Genomic DNA, 19,322 nt, shown 5'->3' on the forward strand with positions numbered 1-19,322 from the left:
CTCGCAACATTGGGTGCTTCGGACACGACGGCAGCTTCCCGCTTTATTCTCTTTTTTCGCGGGCGAAATTGACCCACGATTGTCTGCTCCTCTCGTACGCGTTCACTCGCACATACAGCGTAGGGGGTGCGGAGACCCTATTATCTCCCTTGGACTTTCTCAGGGATCTCTCGGTGACAGCGACACCGACGGCAGAAATGGGCTTGGAGTGTCCATATCATTGCTATCGCAATAAAAGGCATTTCAATCCCACTACGGGAGCCTCATTCACAATGAAGGGAATGATGCGAAACTTCTTTATGTACGCTTCATGTTTTGACGTATGCATCGGGTGCATATCGGGGGCAGATTGCCTGAGTTGCGACTGAGCGTCTATGCCGTAGTCTGGATATGAATGGATCCAGGTAAAGGCTTGCCGTCTTGTTCTTTTCTTTTGAAATTATTGTCGCTCTCCTAGTCGATGCCATGGTGCGTAGACACTGAATGTTCAACAAACACGTTTGTTGCCATATGCTTGATGCTGACATCATAGTTGTGCTGTCCCATTCTTTTTCTAAATTGCCCGTTTCGCCTATGTACGAGCGTTCACAACCATCGCAAGAAATCCTTTACGAAGCACCTGGGAACTTCTCTTACGCGAGTTTGTCTTTGACCGTTAACAATTGCGTGTCGGAGCTTGCGCATAGTACAACTGAACAGGGTAAATGTGAGCAGCTGACGTAGTGCGACTTAACGCACTACGTCTACGCACTATATATTTCGGCTCACAAGCATCTACATAGGGTGCCGAACTGTTAATGTAGAATTTGATTAGAGTGAGCAGATGCTATGACATACATTATTTTCGTAGTGTTAGCTACTCGGTGTGTGCCTGTTCATGGCAAATCCTCCAGAATGGCCATCTGCTTTCGGGACACAAGAGGTGCAGATAACTTACTTTAACGTGAAATTGTACGCGTCGTACTTTTAGGTGCATAGAGGTGTCATCACCATTCTCTCGACCTGTAGTCTAAGTCACCTTGGTCATTGTGACATCACTGCGAGATCTCGCTCTGGGCATCGGCCTGACTTGGATATTGTATTTCGGCATAGCTTGTGAGCGGTGTGGTGCATAAACAAAGAAATTGCTAGAGAATAATGCGGTAACATTTATGGCGGACAAGCATAAATATTACCTGCCGTGGTTTCCCAGTGGCTGTGGTGTTTGCCTACTGAGCACGAGGTCGCGATATTGAATCCCGGCCACGGCGGCAGCTGTTTGTTGGGGCCGAAGTGCGAAAACACCCGTGTAGTTAGATTTAGGTGGATATTTAACAACCTCAGTTGGTCGAAATTTTCCGAGTCCACTACAGCGTGCCTCCTAATCAGAACGCGGTTCTAGCGTGTAATACCCGATATTAATTAAAGTATATATATATTTCATAAATGACACGTTGCATAAAACGAATGAAAGCAAAAATGTACGGATCGCGGTTAGTTTGAGCTTTATTAACCGCATTCGTAGTGCTTCGTTTCACATCAATTCGAAGATGTGCGTTGAATTTGTAGACTTACTGTGCGACAAAAAGTACAGCGGCCCCGGAGGACTCTCATTCTTTCATCAGTTGCATGAGGTTTTGGTAAACGCGACAAGCCTCCACTGCACGCTACGCTCCAGCACTATGAAATCTCGGTGTACAGGTCGTGACATAGATATGACGGGATCTGCGATCACGTGCAAAACCGCGCTTTATCTACTTCTGATAAAGCAAGATACTTGTATTGTTAGGCGTACAAGCTAGAGAGTACGCGCATGCGCAGTGCCATGACGCGACACAAGGTGCTAGTTCCGGCACAAGGTGCAGGAATTTGCCGTGGCACTCCCTCCAAGATTGCGTGAAATTTGACCGCGGCTGCACTTCCGAGCCCTGGGAAATAACCGGCTGTACTGTACGTACGGGAAGGGTGACTATGGCCGGGAAAGAAACAGCTCGACCCTACTATGTCGGGCTGCAACTGCGACGTCGGCGAGGGTACAAGCAGTGCAGCCTCTGATCTGGACATCAGCAGGTGAGCTTCCGTTGAACATTTACTTTGAATAATGTCAAACGCAGACGTGCCCCCCCCCCCCCCCTTTATATGCTGACTTCCAAATATGTAAGCTCTTTTACGATGCACATGTCTACGCGAGCTCTGCAGGGCTTTGCTCACCGTGGCTGCTGCTGCTGTCCTTGTGAATAGGACTCCCACACGAGGCATTTTCAATATTAAATTGGCTTGCAGGTAGCCCCCGCACATGCGCCGGTATACTGCCACTAGCGCCTACAAAATGATTCAGTGAACAAACACGCCCCACCTAATATACTCTGCGGTTTAAACGCAGGCTCTTTAGTGTCTTATCCCTTTAATGAAGCGAAGCTTTCTACGCCTTAGGGTTTCATGCGCTTACCCGGTCAACTTATTGCACGGTATCGGGGCCCTGTCCTGCAGGTACGGCAATACTAAATCTAAGTGAAATTCTGGGGGTTCAAGTGCCAAAACCACGATGTGATTATCAGACAGGTCGTATAGTGGGGGACTCCAGTTGGATTTCGACCACCAGGAAGTTGTTAACGTGTGCTCCACGGAAGACGGGTTTTGTCAGTTCTGCATTGAAATACGGCCGCAGCAGCCGGTATTTGATCACACGGACTCTGGCTTTGCAGCGCAGCACCAAATTCACTAGGCCGCTACAGCGAGCGATATTAACTTTGTCTGATAGCGGAAAAGGCGTGCTGCAAATTTGGCAATCTCGGTTACGAAGTAATCTTCGTGTCGTGTAGTTGGGGAGTCCGTGTGTTGCTGATTTTGTCAAGCGGGTGCGCAAATGCTATGCTGCAGAAAGCTTTGTTGACGATGAAGTTTTATTGCCGCGTCGTGTAAGCTTAGCTTGATATGTGCTTGAAAAAACTCCCTGGTGATGTGTGCATTTTTGTTTATTTAGAAAAAAGCCACACTAGTTATTTGCCACTTATTGAATGCGCGCCCACGGTGGCCGACAAAACATTCGCGTTCATAAATCCATTTGCTTATGCTCTTCCGGGTGCTACGTTAGATAAAATACTGTCTGGATTGGCAAAATGGCTGTCAGTTCCAGATTATTTGATTATGAAGCAGCAAGATGGCCTTTATGAAATGATTCTACATCACACATAGCAGTGCATTCGAAGTATGCAGCGTCAAACTTGCGCTATAAGCACGCTGTTGTTCCGTTTACCTTTCTAAGGAAGATTGTAGTTTGTCAATGAAGCACAAACGTCACTAAGACGAAAATTTATTTCATCACAAATTTTCGCAAATCAATATCTCGGATCTGGTGCCATCGTTAAAATTCGTTCTTAGAGGATACGCCTTGATAACCCACTGGGCACAATTCATGCCTTGCAATGTGTGCCGTCAAGTTTTATTTTAAAAAAATATTCTGTACTTTTTGTTAATAGGTCATATATACTTTTTATTGCTCGTGCAAGTGACGTCTCCGTCTGGGATAACCCAGCTCATTTACTAAAGCTATGCAATGTGACATATGTGATTTTTTAAAAAGTTATGTGATTTTAAAAAAAATTCGCTGTTCCTCCAAAGAGGCATAGAGGCGATTGCGATAGCAAATTAGTAGCATTTAGGTCATTTAAAGGATTTAAAAGAAGGTCTTGCACGTGCAGTACACTCTTCGAAAGAACATTATTTTAATACAGTGCTGCCAACTTTCATTGTAGAGGAACCAAAAAAGTTTTGGAATTATATAGGTGAAAAAAGAAACCGGTGTCGCAAATTTTGGTTGATGGTTTTGTGGTTACCGATCACGGGGATATTGCTCACCAATTCAATGACTACTTTCACAGTGTGTTTTCTAAATCCGGTGCTTGTCCATCCAATGACGCAGTGTTTCACCCCTGTGATGTAAATTTTATTTTATACCCTGGCGTAGTTTCTAGGTTCCTAAATTTAAAAACTAAATCATCATGTGGTCCCGACAACCTTCCTAACGTGTTTCTGAAGAGATATGCGGAATCTGTTGCAAAGTTTCTAGTTATTTTATTTCGTATTTCATTACTTCATGGGAATTTACCGAGCGACTGGAAGATAGCCAGGGTTGTGCCAATACACAAGAAAGGTGACCGCAGATTATTACAAAATTATCGTCCAATATCACTTACATCATCATGTTGTAAACTAATCGAACATATTATTGCCAACCAGATTAATGAATTTTTAGATGCACACGCAGTCCTCTCTAATTTCCAGCACGGGTTTAGAAAAGGATACTCAACAATTACACAATTAGTGACAGTAATATATTCACTCGCTTCATGTCTCGATAGGAACGGGCAGATTGATGCAATATTTCTTGACTTCAGTAAAGCTTTCGATAGAGTTCCCCATGACAAACTAATTTTAAAACTCAGACGCATTGGACTCCCAGAAATTTTAATCATATGGATATCAAACTATTTAACCAATCGCTACCAATTTGTAACAGTTAATGAGCAGCAATCAGGTTGCCTTCCGGTCGGCTCTGGCGTGCCCCAAAGAAGTGTGCTGGGGCTATTATTGTTCTTATTATATAATAATGACATTGCTGCTGAACTTGATCCGAATGTCCAAATCAAGTTGTTTGCGGATGATTGTGTGCTTTTTCAAGAAATAACTTCAATTAACCACCAAATCTATCTTAACTCCTCTCTTGCTAAGATTTTTGAATGGTGTGAAACGTGGGACATGAAACTTAACACAGATAAGACCGTCTTTCTTCGCTTCTCTCGCAAAAAAGCTCCGCTTTCTTTTAACTACAGGCTTGGTTCGTCACCTTTGCTGGAAGAGACTAAATATAAGTATTTGGGTGTCACACTAACTAATACTTTATCATGGAATTTACATATAGATAACATCTGTTCTTCCGCATTCCGTAAACTGTACTTTTTAAGACATAAGCTAAGAAGTTCTCACCCTAGCGTAAAATTACTTGCTTACAATTCACTAATTAGACCTAAACTTGAATATGCATGTGTTGTCTGGGACCCATTTAATAAACACAATATCACCCGCCTAGAAAAGGTACCGAGAAAAGCTGTAAGGTTTATTTACTCTAAATTTTCCCCGTATGACTCACCCTCTGAATTAATGCACATTAACGGTACACAATGTCTTGAACAACGAAGAAAAAATTTACGTTTGCAATTTCTTTTCTTGCTTTGGAATCAAGATCTAGCTATTAGCCCTTCTCCATACCTGTCGCTTTCAACGTCAAGGCATACACGCCACCATCATCCTAATTCCCTGACACCATATTTTGCGCGAACAGATTTATTCAAGTTTTCATTTTTCCCTCGCACGATAACCGACTGGAATGATTCCTTATTGCCTTTCGCCACACTTTGATGTTTTTTTTTTCTTAACTTTGTTATTATTGTTTATTGTTTTGTTGTCATTTGACCCACCCTGCTTGGACCTGTACAAGGTTTGCAGTATTGAATAAAGAAGAAGAAGAAAGAAAGATACCTGTGCGAAGTAAGGATAGTTTTATCAGCCGTATAAATTTTTAAACGTCGACCTGCAAGCTAAATTACCAATCACAGAATATGTAAGCGCGACTCAACGAGGACGTAGAAACACACACAGAGACAGCGCTGTCTTTGTGTGTCTGCTTCTTTGTACGTCTGTGTTCAGTCGCGCTTGCACATTCCATCATGGATTCAAACCAGCTAGCCCATCAATGTATTTTAACCAAATCGACCAGCACAGTGTCACGCGCGCACAGGTATAAATGAACACAACTCACTCGATGAGCGCAGAAATTTGCTGTGAAAATTCTGGAGTGAGGAATCCCAGGTGCCGCAAGCGAATTGACTTTCATGCATGTCTCGCTTCAGCGCGAATGAGACGTCGAAAGCACAGCGCATACGAAGCTACCGACACAATCCGCTTCCTCCAAACTTCGCAGATCGCTTTGAAAATGAGGCCCGCGCGGGCACGTACTTCAGCCACATAGCAGACCGCTTTCAAGACTCATGAGCGCAGGCAACGCGTCGTTACGGCGTCCGTCAAGGGCGTCTACTACGGCGTCCGCGATGCGTATGGTCAACGCCGTAGTAGACTCCGAGGTTGTCTCCACTCAGAAGGAGCGGCGGGAGGACATCAAGGCACCGTAGCAGCCGCCGGATAAGAACGCCCCTCCTCCGTCGCCTCAACGCCCGCCTCACGCGCCAGAGGAGAAGGCACGCATCCGGGCTGCGTTCCTCGCTCGCGCACGGGAGATGGAACCGCGTTTGCCGGCTCCGCTTCACACGTTTTCACTCATACGGAACCTCACGGCGACGTCGACAGCATAAGTGTGCCTGGACTGTCCATTTAATTGCTATCGCAATAAAAGACGTTTCGGCCTCACTTTGGGAGCCCCTTTCCCAATGAAGGAAATTGAAGGTCGGTTATATACACCTCATATTGTGACGCAGGTACACGGTGTATATCGGGGGCAGATTGCCTGACCTGCGATTTAGCGTCTGTGCAGTCGCCTCGTGATGAAGCGATTCCAGGTAAAGCCTTGTCCTCTTGTTCTTTCCTTTCAAATTATTTTCGCGCTATCACAGTCGATGTCATGGCGCCTGGACACGGCGTTACAGGTAACGTGTTTATTGCCATATGCTTAATGCTGACATCATAGTTGTGCTGTTTTATTTGTTTTCAAAATTTGCCCGTTTCACCTATGTGCACGTGTTCACAACCAGCGCAAGGAATTCTGTACAGTACACCCGGGAAATTCTCTTTCGCGAGCTTGTGTTTTCCGGTTTCCCATTGTTTTCCAAGCTTGCGTGTAGTATAACTGAACAGTGCAAACGCAAGTAGCAGACGTACTGCGACTTAACGCACATCCCTGTGTATATCCACTCAAACTAGCGTATATTTCGGCTCACAAGCATCTATATAGAACACTAATCTGTAAATGTAGAAGTGGATTAGAGTGAACAGATGCTATGATATGCATAATTGTAGTAGATTTAGCCACTCGGTGTGTGCCTGTTCATGGCAAATCTTGCAGAATGGCCATTTGCTACGGGACACAAGAGGTGCAGATGACTTAAGCGTTGAATGATACGCGTTGTACTCTTTGGTGCATACACGTGTCATAACCGTTCTCCTCTCGACAAGTATTATACATTACCTTCGTCATCGTGACATCTCTGCGACGCCTCGCACTCGGCATCTGCCTGATTCGGAGTTTGTATATCGGCATAGATTGTGAGCGGTGCGGTGCACAGAGGAATTGCTAGAAAATAATCCGGTAACGTCTGCGGCGGACACGCATAAATATTGCATAAATAACATGTTGCAGAGGACGAAAGAAACAAAAGTGTGCGCATCGCGGTCAGTTATAGATAATTTATTAACCGCTTTCATAATGCTTCGTTTCACTTTATTTGAACATGCGCGTTGGGTTTGTATATTTGCTATGTGATAAAAGGTATACCTTGCACATGAGATATTTTAGTCTTTCATCAGTAGTTTGTGGTTTTCTTGAAACTGACAAGCCTCCACTCTATGCTACTCTGGAGCACTATGCAATATGGGTATACAGGTCGTGATATGAATTTGGCGTTATCTGCGAACGCATGCCAAACTGCGTTTTATCGCCTTCTGGTGAAGCAAGAGACTTGTTTTGTTAGGCACACGAGCTAGAAAGAACGCGCATGCGGAGTGCCATGTCTCCATATTAGGAGCTAGTTTGGGCAGAGGGTGCAGGAATACGTCATGGCACCCCCTCCTAGACTGCGTGACATTTGACCGCGCCTGGCACTATCCTGCTGCAGGAAGTCACCACCTCGACGGTCCGTACGGGACGAGGCGACTGTGGCCCGGAAAGAAACAGCTCGACCCTACTTTACGATGTCGAGCGGCCACTACAACTTGGCCCAGGGTACAAGCAGTGCACCCTATGATCTGCACGAATGCAGGTTAGCTTCTATTTAACATTTACTTTGAACAATGTGAAAACAGGGCACGCCGTTACCTGCAGATTGTCAAACATTCAGGCTCTTTTCAGGTGAACAATTCTGGGCGAGCTCCTATGTGCTTTGCTCACCGTGGCTGCTGCTGCTGTCTTGGCGAATACGGCTCACACGAGACATTTGCAATGGGTAATTGAATTGCACGTAAACAAAGCACATGGGCCGATATACCGCCTCTAACGCCTACGAAAGTACTCGGTCAACAACACGCCCTACCTATTATGGATAAAACGCAGGCTCTACAGTGTTATTCCTTTTATAAAACGTAGCTTTCTACACTTTCGAGCCTCATGCGCTTTCTCAATCAATTTACTGCAAAGTATTGTGGGCCAGTCCTGCAGGTAGGGCAATACTAAACCGACACTTACGTTAAACTCTGGCGGTTTACGTGCCAAAACCACGAAGTGATTATAAGACACCTCATACTGCGAGACTCCAGATCCCTGTTGACCAACGCGGGTTCTTAAGGTGCACTCCTGGGAAGACGGGTTTATCAGGCCCCCATGGAAATGCGGCCGCAGCTGCCGGTATTTGATCACGCTACCTCTGGCTCGGCAGCGGAGCACCAAATTTACGAAGGCGCCATGGCGAGCAATATTAATTTTGTTGGATCGTGGAAAATGCGTGCTGTAAAGTTGGTTAGTTTCGGTTACAATGTAATTCATGTGTCGTGTAGTTGGGATGTCCGTGTCCAGCTGATTTTGTCAAGAAGATGCATAATTGTTGTGCTGCTAAAATCTTGCAGAAGATGTCCTATAGCCCCGCCGTGAAAATTTACCTTCATATAGGCTTTGCATATAGGCTTGAGAAAGCTAGCTGGTGCTCTATGCATATTTCCTTGAATATAAAAAGGCCCAGTGCTTTTGTCCACCTAATATATGCGCGTCCACGCGGGCCGACAAAATGTTCGCGCTCACAAGCGTGAATTTGCTTACGCTTTTCTGAGTGCGACGTCAGATAGAAATTTATCTGTATTGGTAAAATGGCTGTCTGATCCAGCTTATTTGATTATATCAAGCGGCACGATGGCTGTTAAAATATGTGATCCCCCATCACGCTTAGCACTGCATTCGAGGTATGCATCGTCAAACTTGCGGTAAAAGCGCTCTTTTTCCGTTTACTTTTTCAAAGAAAATTGTTGGTAATCAATGAAGCACAAACGTAACGGGGAAGAAAGTGTATTTGATTGCCGATTTCGCATATCAATATCTTGGATCTGGTGACATTGTAATAGTTCGTTCGAAGTGTATACGCCTTGACCGTTCACAGGATAGAATTCGTGCGTTGCAATATGTGCCGTCAAGTAATTATTAAATATTATTTAGAACTTTGTTTTAATAAGTCATATATACATGTTTATTTCTCGTTGAAGTGAAGTTTTCCTCTAGGAGTAACCGAGCTTTATGAATAAAGCTGTGCTATGCGACATCAGTAATCTTTAAAAAATATTTGATTTGCCCTCTTATATAGAACACAATTCGCCACAAACATTATTTCTTTAACCAGTTACCAAGGTTGAAATTGCTGTTATAATTAACAGCCCTCAAAGTAATGTTTCGTGCGGTTTCGATGGCATTAACGCAGCACCAACTAAAGCGGTCTCACATTTGCTATCCGATGTAGTTTGCCACTTAAGGAATACTATTTTGTTGACAGGAATATTTCCGGATAAAATGAAAGTTGCTACGGTTCTGCATAAAGGTGGGCCTATTGACTGTATTTCCAACTACAGACCAATATCTGTGCTTCCACTATTTCACAAATAACTGAGAAAGTTGTGAATTCTAGAATTTCTCAGCATTTCTGTAAGCACAACCTAATATCCAAATATCAGCACGGATTTCAGCTAGGCAAATCGACTGAGTCAGCATTATTAAACACCGCAGAAAGAATTCTAACACAATAGGTATTTTCTTAGATTTTCACAAGGCCTTTGATTCAATTAAAATATCAGTGTTTGCAAAGTTACCGTGTCATGGAATAAGAGGACTTCCGCGTAAGTTACTAACCGTACTCAGTTCGTTGTTGTTAATAATGTACAGTCGGGTACTGAATCCATAAACAATGGAGTTCCGCAAGCATCTGTATTAGGACAAACAATATTCTTGCTGTATGTAAACGTTATTCAACTTCCCCCTGACCACAGACATTGTTTTCTACGCTGGTGATACAAATGGTTTTTCACATCTGATAACCTTTCCCATCTCACTCGTGCAGTTAATTTATGGCTTTAAAATGTGCCTTGCTGGTTAGATGAAAATAAACTCTTATTGATCGTTCGGAAAACCATATACATAGTCTTCTCATCCGTTAATAAAGCAGTTCACCTTGATAGCTCTATAACGTTTAAATTATGTCCATTAGAGCAGACTTCAGAATACCAGTCTTTAGGGGTAAAATTTCATGAAAACCTTCGATGGACTAGTAACGTGAATTTTATAAAAGGTATCACTGCAAAATCAACTGGAATGCTAAATAAATTTCACACGTTGCTGCCAATAAGATTAAGACGGCAGCTTTATTTTAAATTACATTCCCGTATACAATATTGTCGAATAGTATGGGGGTTACATCAATGTATAATTTGGAACGACTATACATAATGCAGAAGAAATGTATACGATTCATTCAACATACATCTGGTCGTGATCCTACCTCCCCATAATATGCATACTTCATATAATAATGTTGTATATTCAGCGTTTGTTGGAATTGATTTTTCTCGAAATAAAATAAAACCTTGAGCTGTTCTTTCATACGTATACAAATACGGAGACACCATAATATTTCAGAAACAAAAACTTCGTAAAGATTAAAACAAGATCATCATCATCATTATCATCATTATATTCTTGTCCACTGCAGGGCTAAGGCCTCTCCCTGTGATCTGCAATTACCCCTGTCGTGCGCCAACCGATTTTAACTAGCACCCGCAAATTTGCTAATTTCGTCGCACTACTTAGTCTTCTGCCGTCAACTACTGCGCTACCCGTCCCTTGGTACCCATTCTGTCAGCTTAATGGTCCAACGGTTATGTAATCTGCGCATTACATGTCCTGCCCAACGCCATGTCTTTTTCTTACTGTCTAATAAAATATCGTCTATACTGGTTTGCTCTCTGATCCAAACTGCTTTCTTTCTGTATCTTACAGTTATGCCTAGCATTCTTCGTTCAATCGCTCCTTGCACCGTCGTTAACTTGTTCTCAAGCTTCTTTGTCAGCCTCCAAGCCTCTGCGCCGTATATCAGCACCGGAAAAATGCACTGATTGTATACTTTCCCTTTCAGTGATAACGATAAGCTCCCAGTCAGGAGCTCACGATGTCTGCCGTATACGATCCAACCCATTTTTATTCTTCTGTGAATTTCCTTCTAATGGTCAGGGTTCCCTGTGATTAGTTGACCTTGGTAAAGGTACCCCTCCACAGACTCTAGAGGCTGACTTGCGATCTCGGACTCGTGTTCCTTTGCCAGGTTATTTATCATTTTGTCTTCTGCATATTAATCATCTGCCCCACTCTTACTCTCTCTCTTAAGGCCCTCTATCATTTGTTGTAACTCGTCGGCATTGTTGCTGAATAGAACAATTTCATCGCTAAACCGAAGGTTGTTGAGATATTCGCCGTCGATCTTTACTCCTAAGCCTTGCCAGTTTAATAGCTTGAATACTTCTAAGTACGCAGTGAATATCATTCGAGAGATTGTCTCCTTACCTGACCCCTTACTTTATAAGTATCTTCCTACTTGTGGAGAAATCAGGCGGTTGTGTAATCTCTGTAGCTATTTTCCATGGTATTTACGTAAGTGGTCTGTACTCCTTGATTGCGCAATGCCTCTATGACTGCTAGTATCTCTACTGAATCAAATGCTTTTTCGTAATCTATGAAATCCATATAGAAGGGCTTGTACTCTGATGATTTCTCGATAACCTGGTTAATGACATGGATGTGATCCATTGAAGAGTAACCTTTCCTGTAGTTAGCATGCTCCCATGGTTGACTAAAGTCCAGTGTTGCCATTATTATATTGAAGATAATTTTGGCAAATATTTTATATAATACTTGGAGTAAGCTAATGGGCCTATAGGTTTTTAGTTCTTTAACGTCACCCTTCTTGTAGATTAATATAATCTTTGCATTCTTCCAGTTTTCTCGCCTTGCAGTCGGTAGACACTTCGTATAGAGAGCCGCCAGTTTTCCTAGCATTAGGTATCCTCCACCTTTGATCAAATCGACTGTTATTCCATCCTCTCTTGCCGCTTTTCCCGTTTCATGACTTGCAAGGCCTTTCTGACCTCATCTCTATTATAGGAAGAGTTGCTGTATACTGTTCATTATTGTTTCGAATAGAGTACTCCTGAATCCTCTGGGTACTGTAAAGGTCTGTGTAAAATTCTTCCGCTGCTTTCAGTATACCTTCGAGATTGCTGATGATATTACCCTGCCTATATTACAGTGCATATATCTTGGTTTGTCCTATGCCAAGTTTCCTTCTCACTGATTTCCGGCTGTGTCCATTTTTAAAGACTTCTTCAGTCTTTTTCACGTTATAATTTCCAATATCACTTATTTTCGCTTTGTTGACCAGTTTTGACAGCTCCGCGCATTCTATCTTATCTCTTGAGTTGAACACTTTCATTCCGTCTCGTTTCTTTAAGTCCTTTGTTACTTGGGAGAGCTTGCCTACTGGTTGCCTTGGTGCCTTGCCTCCCACTTCAACTGCGGTATCTGAAGCCAGCCTCGTTCCGGTTTCATTCATTACCTCTTTGTCATCACCATCATCTCTCTGTTCTAAGGCTGCATATTTGTTTGCAAGTACCAGCCTAAGTTTCTCTGCTTTTACCTTTACTGCCTCTAAGTTGACCTGTTTTTTTACCAATTTTACTCTTTCTATGTTCAAATTGAGGCGAATTCTGGCCCTCACTAACCTATGATCATTGCCCTTTAGCCTACCTTTTACTTCTACATCCTGCACTATGCTTGGATCGGCAGAAGTAATGAAATCAATTTCATTTCCTGTTGCACAATTAGGGCATTTTCAGGTGCATTTTCTGTTGCTACATTTACTGTAAAAGGTGTTCGTTATTTTCAGCTTATTTCATTCTGCGAATTCTACCAGTCTCTCTTCTCTAGTGTTTCTAGAATCGACAGCGTAGTTGCCAATTGCCTGTCCACGAGCCTGCTTCTTCCTCACTTTTTGATTGAAGTCCCCAATACTACTGTATACTGCGTTTGCACTTTTCTCATCGCTAATTCAACATCTTCATAAAACTTGTCTACTTCCTCATCGTCGTCACTGGATGTTGGAGCCTAAGTTTGTACTACCTTCAATCTATACATCTCATTGAGTTTGAATACGACTACTGCTACCCTCCCGTTATTGCTATAGAATTCCTGGATGTCGCCCGCTATGTCCTGAAGGATTTAGAATCATACCCCATACTGCTTCTTATCAGGGAGACCTCTATAGCAGAGGACAGGGCCACTATTCAGCAATGTGTAAGCCTCACCAGTTTTAATCTAACTAAGGCAAATATTATCCCAAACAATGTCTAATAGTGCTTCGAAGAGTCCTGCTAAGCTAGCCTCACCCGAGAGGCTTGGGGTGGTAAACGTTGCAAGGGTCAGTTTCCATTGGCAGCCTGTCTGGACACAGGCATTTGTAGCACCCTCTGCTGCGTTGCAAATCTGACCGCCGCCTAGGTCAGGTGCTCCGCAGACGCTGGGGACTGAGAGCCATTGGTTTATTGAGGAGATCATTAGGGAGCTTGTGGCCGAATACTGCACCAGGGTGGCCAATTCCTGTTCTGGTGAGAAAGTGTCTTTTTTCAAGCTTAGTGGGCCTTCCTAATTTGGTTGTACCTGGATTAGTATAACGCCACTCGCTCTCGGCATCTTTCTCCGGCGTCAGGCACCACTCCAAGCCAGCAAGCCCAAAACTAGATAATCCAAGCCAGAACTAGATACGGTATGCAATTATTGAAATGGCCAATTCCGAGCATTATGAATTGTTAATCATGGTTTTTTAGGTACAATGGCGAGTTCTCTCTTTGCTTGTTTTCAGAAAACTATCTAAAATGTATTTCCTCCAACAGTTGTAATTTTGATGTGCAGTTGTTTAGTTCTCTTCAGTCCAATTGTAGTCCGTTGATGTTAATAGTTATCATGTTGATGATGAATGTGTTTACGACTAATTCTGTCATTCTTCCTTATTTGTGTTTGTTCCTATCGTATTTGATACTCTGTACGTGCATTTTAGTTTCTGTGTGTTTCATATTTTGCAATGTGTTATGGAGCATGTTGAACTGCTGTTGTCTACTGCGCGTGCTGTCTGGTGTCAAAGGCCTAGTCAGGTTGATTTTAGTGCCACCTTTTGCCTTGGCACCAAGACAAACCACTCTTGAGCGCTGGTTTGTCAATAAAGAAATAAACAAACAAAAAGACAGGCAGTACATCACAGACTTAGAAATCTTTAGAACAGCAGTTTCTGATTGTTACAATTTTTGCCGGTCTTCCTCTGAGCGTGCGGCAGAAGTGTTGCGGATAATTTCTAGAATAGCTTGGCCTGGTCAGTGGCTACGCTGCGGGCGAAAGGTTTTCGCCTGCATATATGTGCAAAGCATGTTTTTGTCTCTTTAAGCTTCGCTAGCAGAATGTCCGTAAAGTTATATTGAGCATCAAAGTCAAAGGTAAAGTCATAGGCTGTGGCTTGTTCGATTGCTGCAGAATGCTTATAAGGGCAGCATCCGCACATCTGCTGCATTACTGACGTTTTTGGTTTGGCTACATTCATGAAAGAAACAAAGGCTAAATTCATGATTTCATCACGAATGTATGATGCCCGTAGTTGATATTTGCCTGAGAAGGGTACTGACAGCACATTTTTGAGTGTGTATGTGTTGCGGTGAAGGAAAATGTTGCACCTCTAAATCCTAATAAAAATGTGACAAGGCTTTTTTTAGGGGTCTGACAAAACTGTTTTCCAAGGTTTCAAGCTCTAGCACCTTCAAAGCAAGAAAATGAATTGACGAAAAGATTTTGTCACTACTTCCTTAAAGGTATAAACGATACAGCGCTGGTGTTCTCGACGCTTCGCTTCAAAACAGCTTTGTCTTGAACCTCCTATGTATAGGGGTGCAGAAATATAGGAAACACAGATGTCTCCTATTGTTGGCTCTAGCGTAGCGGCGCTAAGTCTGAGGACTCGGGTTCGAATACCGGCGGCGGCGGCCACATGTAACCGAAGCCGTAAAGGAAAAACGCTTGTCCGCTGTGTAGAGGGTCAAGAACTTCATGTTGTTAAAATTAATCTGGAGACCCCACTACGGCGTGTCCTATAATCATATCCGCGTCGCAGCACGTAAATACCACAGAATTTATTACACCCACATGCGAGAACAAGGAAAGAGCTGGCGTTTCATGCTCATTTCCTTTCTTAATCATCAGGAGCAAAGTTTGTTTCCGAGCGGAAACCTGGCAGTATCTCGTGCGGCATGATCTAGGAGAAGGATTTTTGTTGTGATTTTAAGCCGAGAAGAGACCACGCCGCCCGTAGCTACAAATTCCACTGTCAGTAGCAGCATATCTGCACTGATTAAACCAAATATTTTTTTTACGGTATTAGCGAAACAAAAGTAACATATAACCTGTTTCCCGACATCTGCATTGCGGCTTCATCTGTTTCTAAAGAAATGGCATGATCTTGCACACGCTATATGCGCAGAAATTTTCGCCGGGCTTCAAAAGAGCACTGCGTCTGCATTTTCTCCCTGTTGGCTTTAGTGGCCACTCTTTTCGGTGAGAGTACAAGGCTGAAATACTGATTTAAAAGGAAGGTTGATGAACTTGCTCAGCATATACTCCATATATATATATATATATTAGTGTGTGTGTGTCTCCTGCTTGCATGCGTGACGCGAATTCTGGAAGGCACGCGAGCACCAACGATTTGGGTGGAGCCTTTCATGAGTCATGCACCTGCTTAAATAGCCGAGGGGCTTGAGCATGTCACCAGATTTCAACGATCTATGTGTGTTCACGTAGCTAAACTTATTATTGTGGGCAGAGGGTCACCACGTCAACTGTCAGATTTGTGGCTTGTCGATGTGCGCACGGGCCTCTTTCATGACCGTCAAGGGAAAATGACGATAAGGTAAATAACGGGGCTTTGCAATTTCTGTTGTCGTGCAGCACACACCACTGGCTTTCTTTCGCATCGTTGCTCTTTAGAATCGTTCAACACGGCTCGATGGCTCCAAGCGAGAACGCGGTTTTCGAACTTTCTCGATTCTCAAGTTTCGGTGAACAAGGCGATTGCTCCTTGGCGCCGAATCCATCATCGGATGCAGCGGGCACTCAAATAAATGTGTGCGTAGCAAAGGTGGTAGCACTCGAGAGCAGCAGTTTTTTCTGCAACCAAATGCACGATCCCAAATTTGAGCTCTTTACTGCAAAGTTTAACTAACGAAGTGCTCTCCCAATCTCTTCTCTCGTAGAGTTTCCGGAGAAACCAGACAAGCAGCGTTTCACCAGCGAGACAACCAGGCTGCCAGCAGAATGCAACAGTGCGGCGTTTGCCGGTTCGTTTTCACCGACACGAAAACCTTCCAAAAGCACGCCGCTGACCACTTGCTTGGGAAAAACAACTGCTACGAGTGCGGCAAACTGTTCATGAAGCCTTGCGACGTCAAGAGGCATTTACGTACGCACGGCGAGCCATCCTTTGAGTGCAGCGTGTGCGGCCAAAAATTTTATAGCGTAGATGCGCGCGAGTACCATATGCTTTCATGCCACGTAGGCGTAGGGGACTGAGAAGCCGTCGAAGGGCCTCCTTAAGACGGCAGCCCACACCACGAAATTGGTCGAGCACGTCGTGAAGCACCGTTGCACTTGACGCTTGCATCTGTTTCGGTGGAGCCGAATATTCTCCCGGGAGGACTGACTTGTCTGGTTGTCACCGCGACACCCAGATGCGTCGTGGGCCTGAGCCTCAACTGTTCCAGCTCTGCGCTAACTTCTTGACAAACAGAAGTGGGCTAATCTTATCCCTTCTGACTACGGCTGAAGAATGCCTGCGAACAAATTTCTTACAGTGGTTATCTCGTGGAATACTGTGCCCCAGCTCTGTGGTTTTCTTCGAAGAACGCACCCGTTTTTCGCGATCCACCAGCCATGGTTAAAATATATTTCTATGCCTCGCGGATTGAACGAAATAGCGAGATATAGTAGTAAGGAGATTTATAGTGGAGGTTTAAAGAGTAAAGGAACCACGACTTCAGACGGGACGGGATGAAGGAGTGGATAGGACGAGCGCCGCTAGGGATAGTACTTAATAGTGAAGTTGAGCCCTCATATTCTCGAGCCTTGCTGGTAACGTTATCAGTCGTTTTAGCACCCTGCATTGCACAAACAAAACTGTTAAATATGATACCCATTCGTTCATTTGAAGGAGCTCAAGACTGTGCCCAGAACAACGTGAGTCTCGTAGCGGAAGAACTGCTACTCTAGTCGGCTTAGCTTGTGCATGTAACTAATGATCACATAACACATTGCTGCGGCAAATAATGGACTTAAATGGTGATTCTGGCATGCCCTACATAACGGTGTGGAGACGGTCACCTAGCCTGCTTGGTTTGATCAGGTGTACTGTACATGCTTTCATTGCAGGATTTTTGTATAAATCTCGATAATCCTTTTTCTTCTGTCAAAGCTTCTCTATCTGCCTTCTGTCGCTACGTAGGCTTGCACCGAATCAGGTCGTATTAATTGCTTTCCTGCTTTTCTTACCCCTATACTCTTAGCGTCTCTTGGTTATCCTGATTGCTGAGCGTTTGATGCTTCCAGCCATGTTAAATTCAAGTGCTTTTGGAAGGTTTATGTTACCTCCGGGTCTCGCCGAATAAATCCTTTCGCGTGCCATTAGGTGGTGCCGAGTGGTCTCTGAAATTATGCTTCAGCATTCACATGCCTCATCTTGTTGCGAATATTTGCTCCGGTGTGTTTTTGTTCCTAGGCAACCTGCTCGAGCCTCAAATATAGCAAGCTACTCCCACTTGTGTTATCCAACAGGCTTTTCTTCAAACTTTATTTCTTCCCGTTCCTGTAAATGTCCGTGGTCATTTTTTCATTCTTTACAGGCAATTCGGTGTCTTTCTCTGATGAGTGGCTACGGTGTTGAGCTGCTAGGCGTCAGGTCGCGGGATCGAATGTCGGCCACGGCGGCTGTATTTTGATGGTGGCGAAATGCGACAACACCCATGTATTTAGATTTAGGTGCACGTTAAGGAAACGCAGGTGGTGTCCATTTTCAGAGTTTCTCATTACGGCATACCTCGTAATCATTTAGTGGTTATGGCACGTAAGACTGCATTATTTTTTCAAATGTTTCTCTCCTTCTTTCTCATGACTACCGCTTGTCTATTTAGACATTAGATTGCCCGTTACTTAGTTGCCAACTTTCTCAACCTCTTTCTATTGTCTCCACGCATTTTCGAGCACAGATAGTTGCGCATAATTTTGCAGTGCACAGGGCGGATGTGCAGAGGTTAGCACTATTTCGACGGGTCGTGATTGGTCCGGCTATTGGGAAAGAGAACAGCCATGCTTCAGCCACGGTCACGAAAGCTCGCAAGGTTGGCGTAGAAAAAAAGCTTCGCATGAGAAATAGTATAGTTGGTGAGACGCAAAAATCAGAAACGGAAGTCGGAGGCGCCATTTACGACCCCCGCCCTCCTTTGAAAGCCCACGCTGGTAGCATGCATGCACCAATCCATCGATCCAACCATACTAAACGTGCAGAGGAATGTCTGGGGATTTCTGAAAGAAAGAAATACCGGGTGAGAGTTGAGAATTTTTGCAACAAACAGAGAGCTCGACCTAAGGTAATATTATTTAACCTTCTACTCTGCTCAAAGGCGAGGGAATCTGAGAAAAGAAAAAGAAGGGTATGAGTAATGATGTTAAGAATAGGTAAAGTAAGGAGCGATTATGAGAGGTTACAAGTTCGAGTCCGTAGGGCCCTTTCAGTCTCGAATCTGAGGCTGTGCTAATAAAAAATTCTAAAACAGTCCTGATGGCTTGTAATATGTGACTGTGAATGCTAGGCACTGGTGTCGCCAATGCCGGGAGTTCGCGGTCACATAATTTATGTCTTTATATATACTCTGTGACACACTTTACTCTGTGACACACGTCGACTTGTTGTCCTCGCCAGCTGTACCTGATGGCAATTACGTGGCCGACCTATTCCAGCCGTTATACTTACACATGGTGTTACCGTGCCGCACACTGTGCTGAAAATTAC

At 43.9% G+C, this 19,322-nt stretch overlaps 1 long non-coding RNA gene across 1 annotated transcript; it reads left to right on the plus strand.

Moving 5' to 3' along the window:
* The first annotated feature begins 1,977 nt into the window (after positions 1 to 1,977).
* LOC140214402 (uncharacterized) lies at positions 1,978 to 19,076 on the plus strand. Its single transcript, XR_011891347.1, has 3 exons — positions 1,978 to 2,049; positions 7,824 to 7,967; positions 16,516 to 19,076. It is a non-coding gene; the product is annotated as an uncharacterized lncRNA (long non-coding RNA).
* Positions 19,077 to 19,322: the final 246 nt, after the last annotated feature.

This window comes from Dermacentor andersoni, unplaced genomic scaffold, assembly GCF_023375885.2.
Source record: "Dermacentor andersoni unplaced genomic scaffold, qqDerAnde1_hic_scaffold ctg00000033.1, whole genome shotgun sequence".
In the NCBI taxonomy this organism is placed as follows: domain Eukaryota; kingdom Metazoa; phylum Arthropoda; class Arachnida; order Ixodida; family Ixodidae; genus Dermacentor; species Dermacentor andersoni.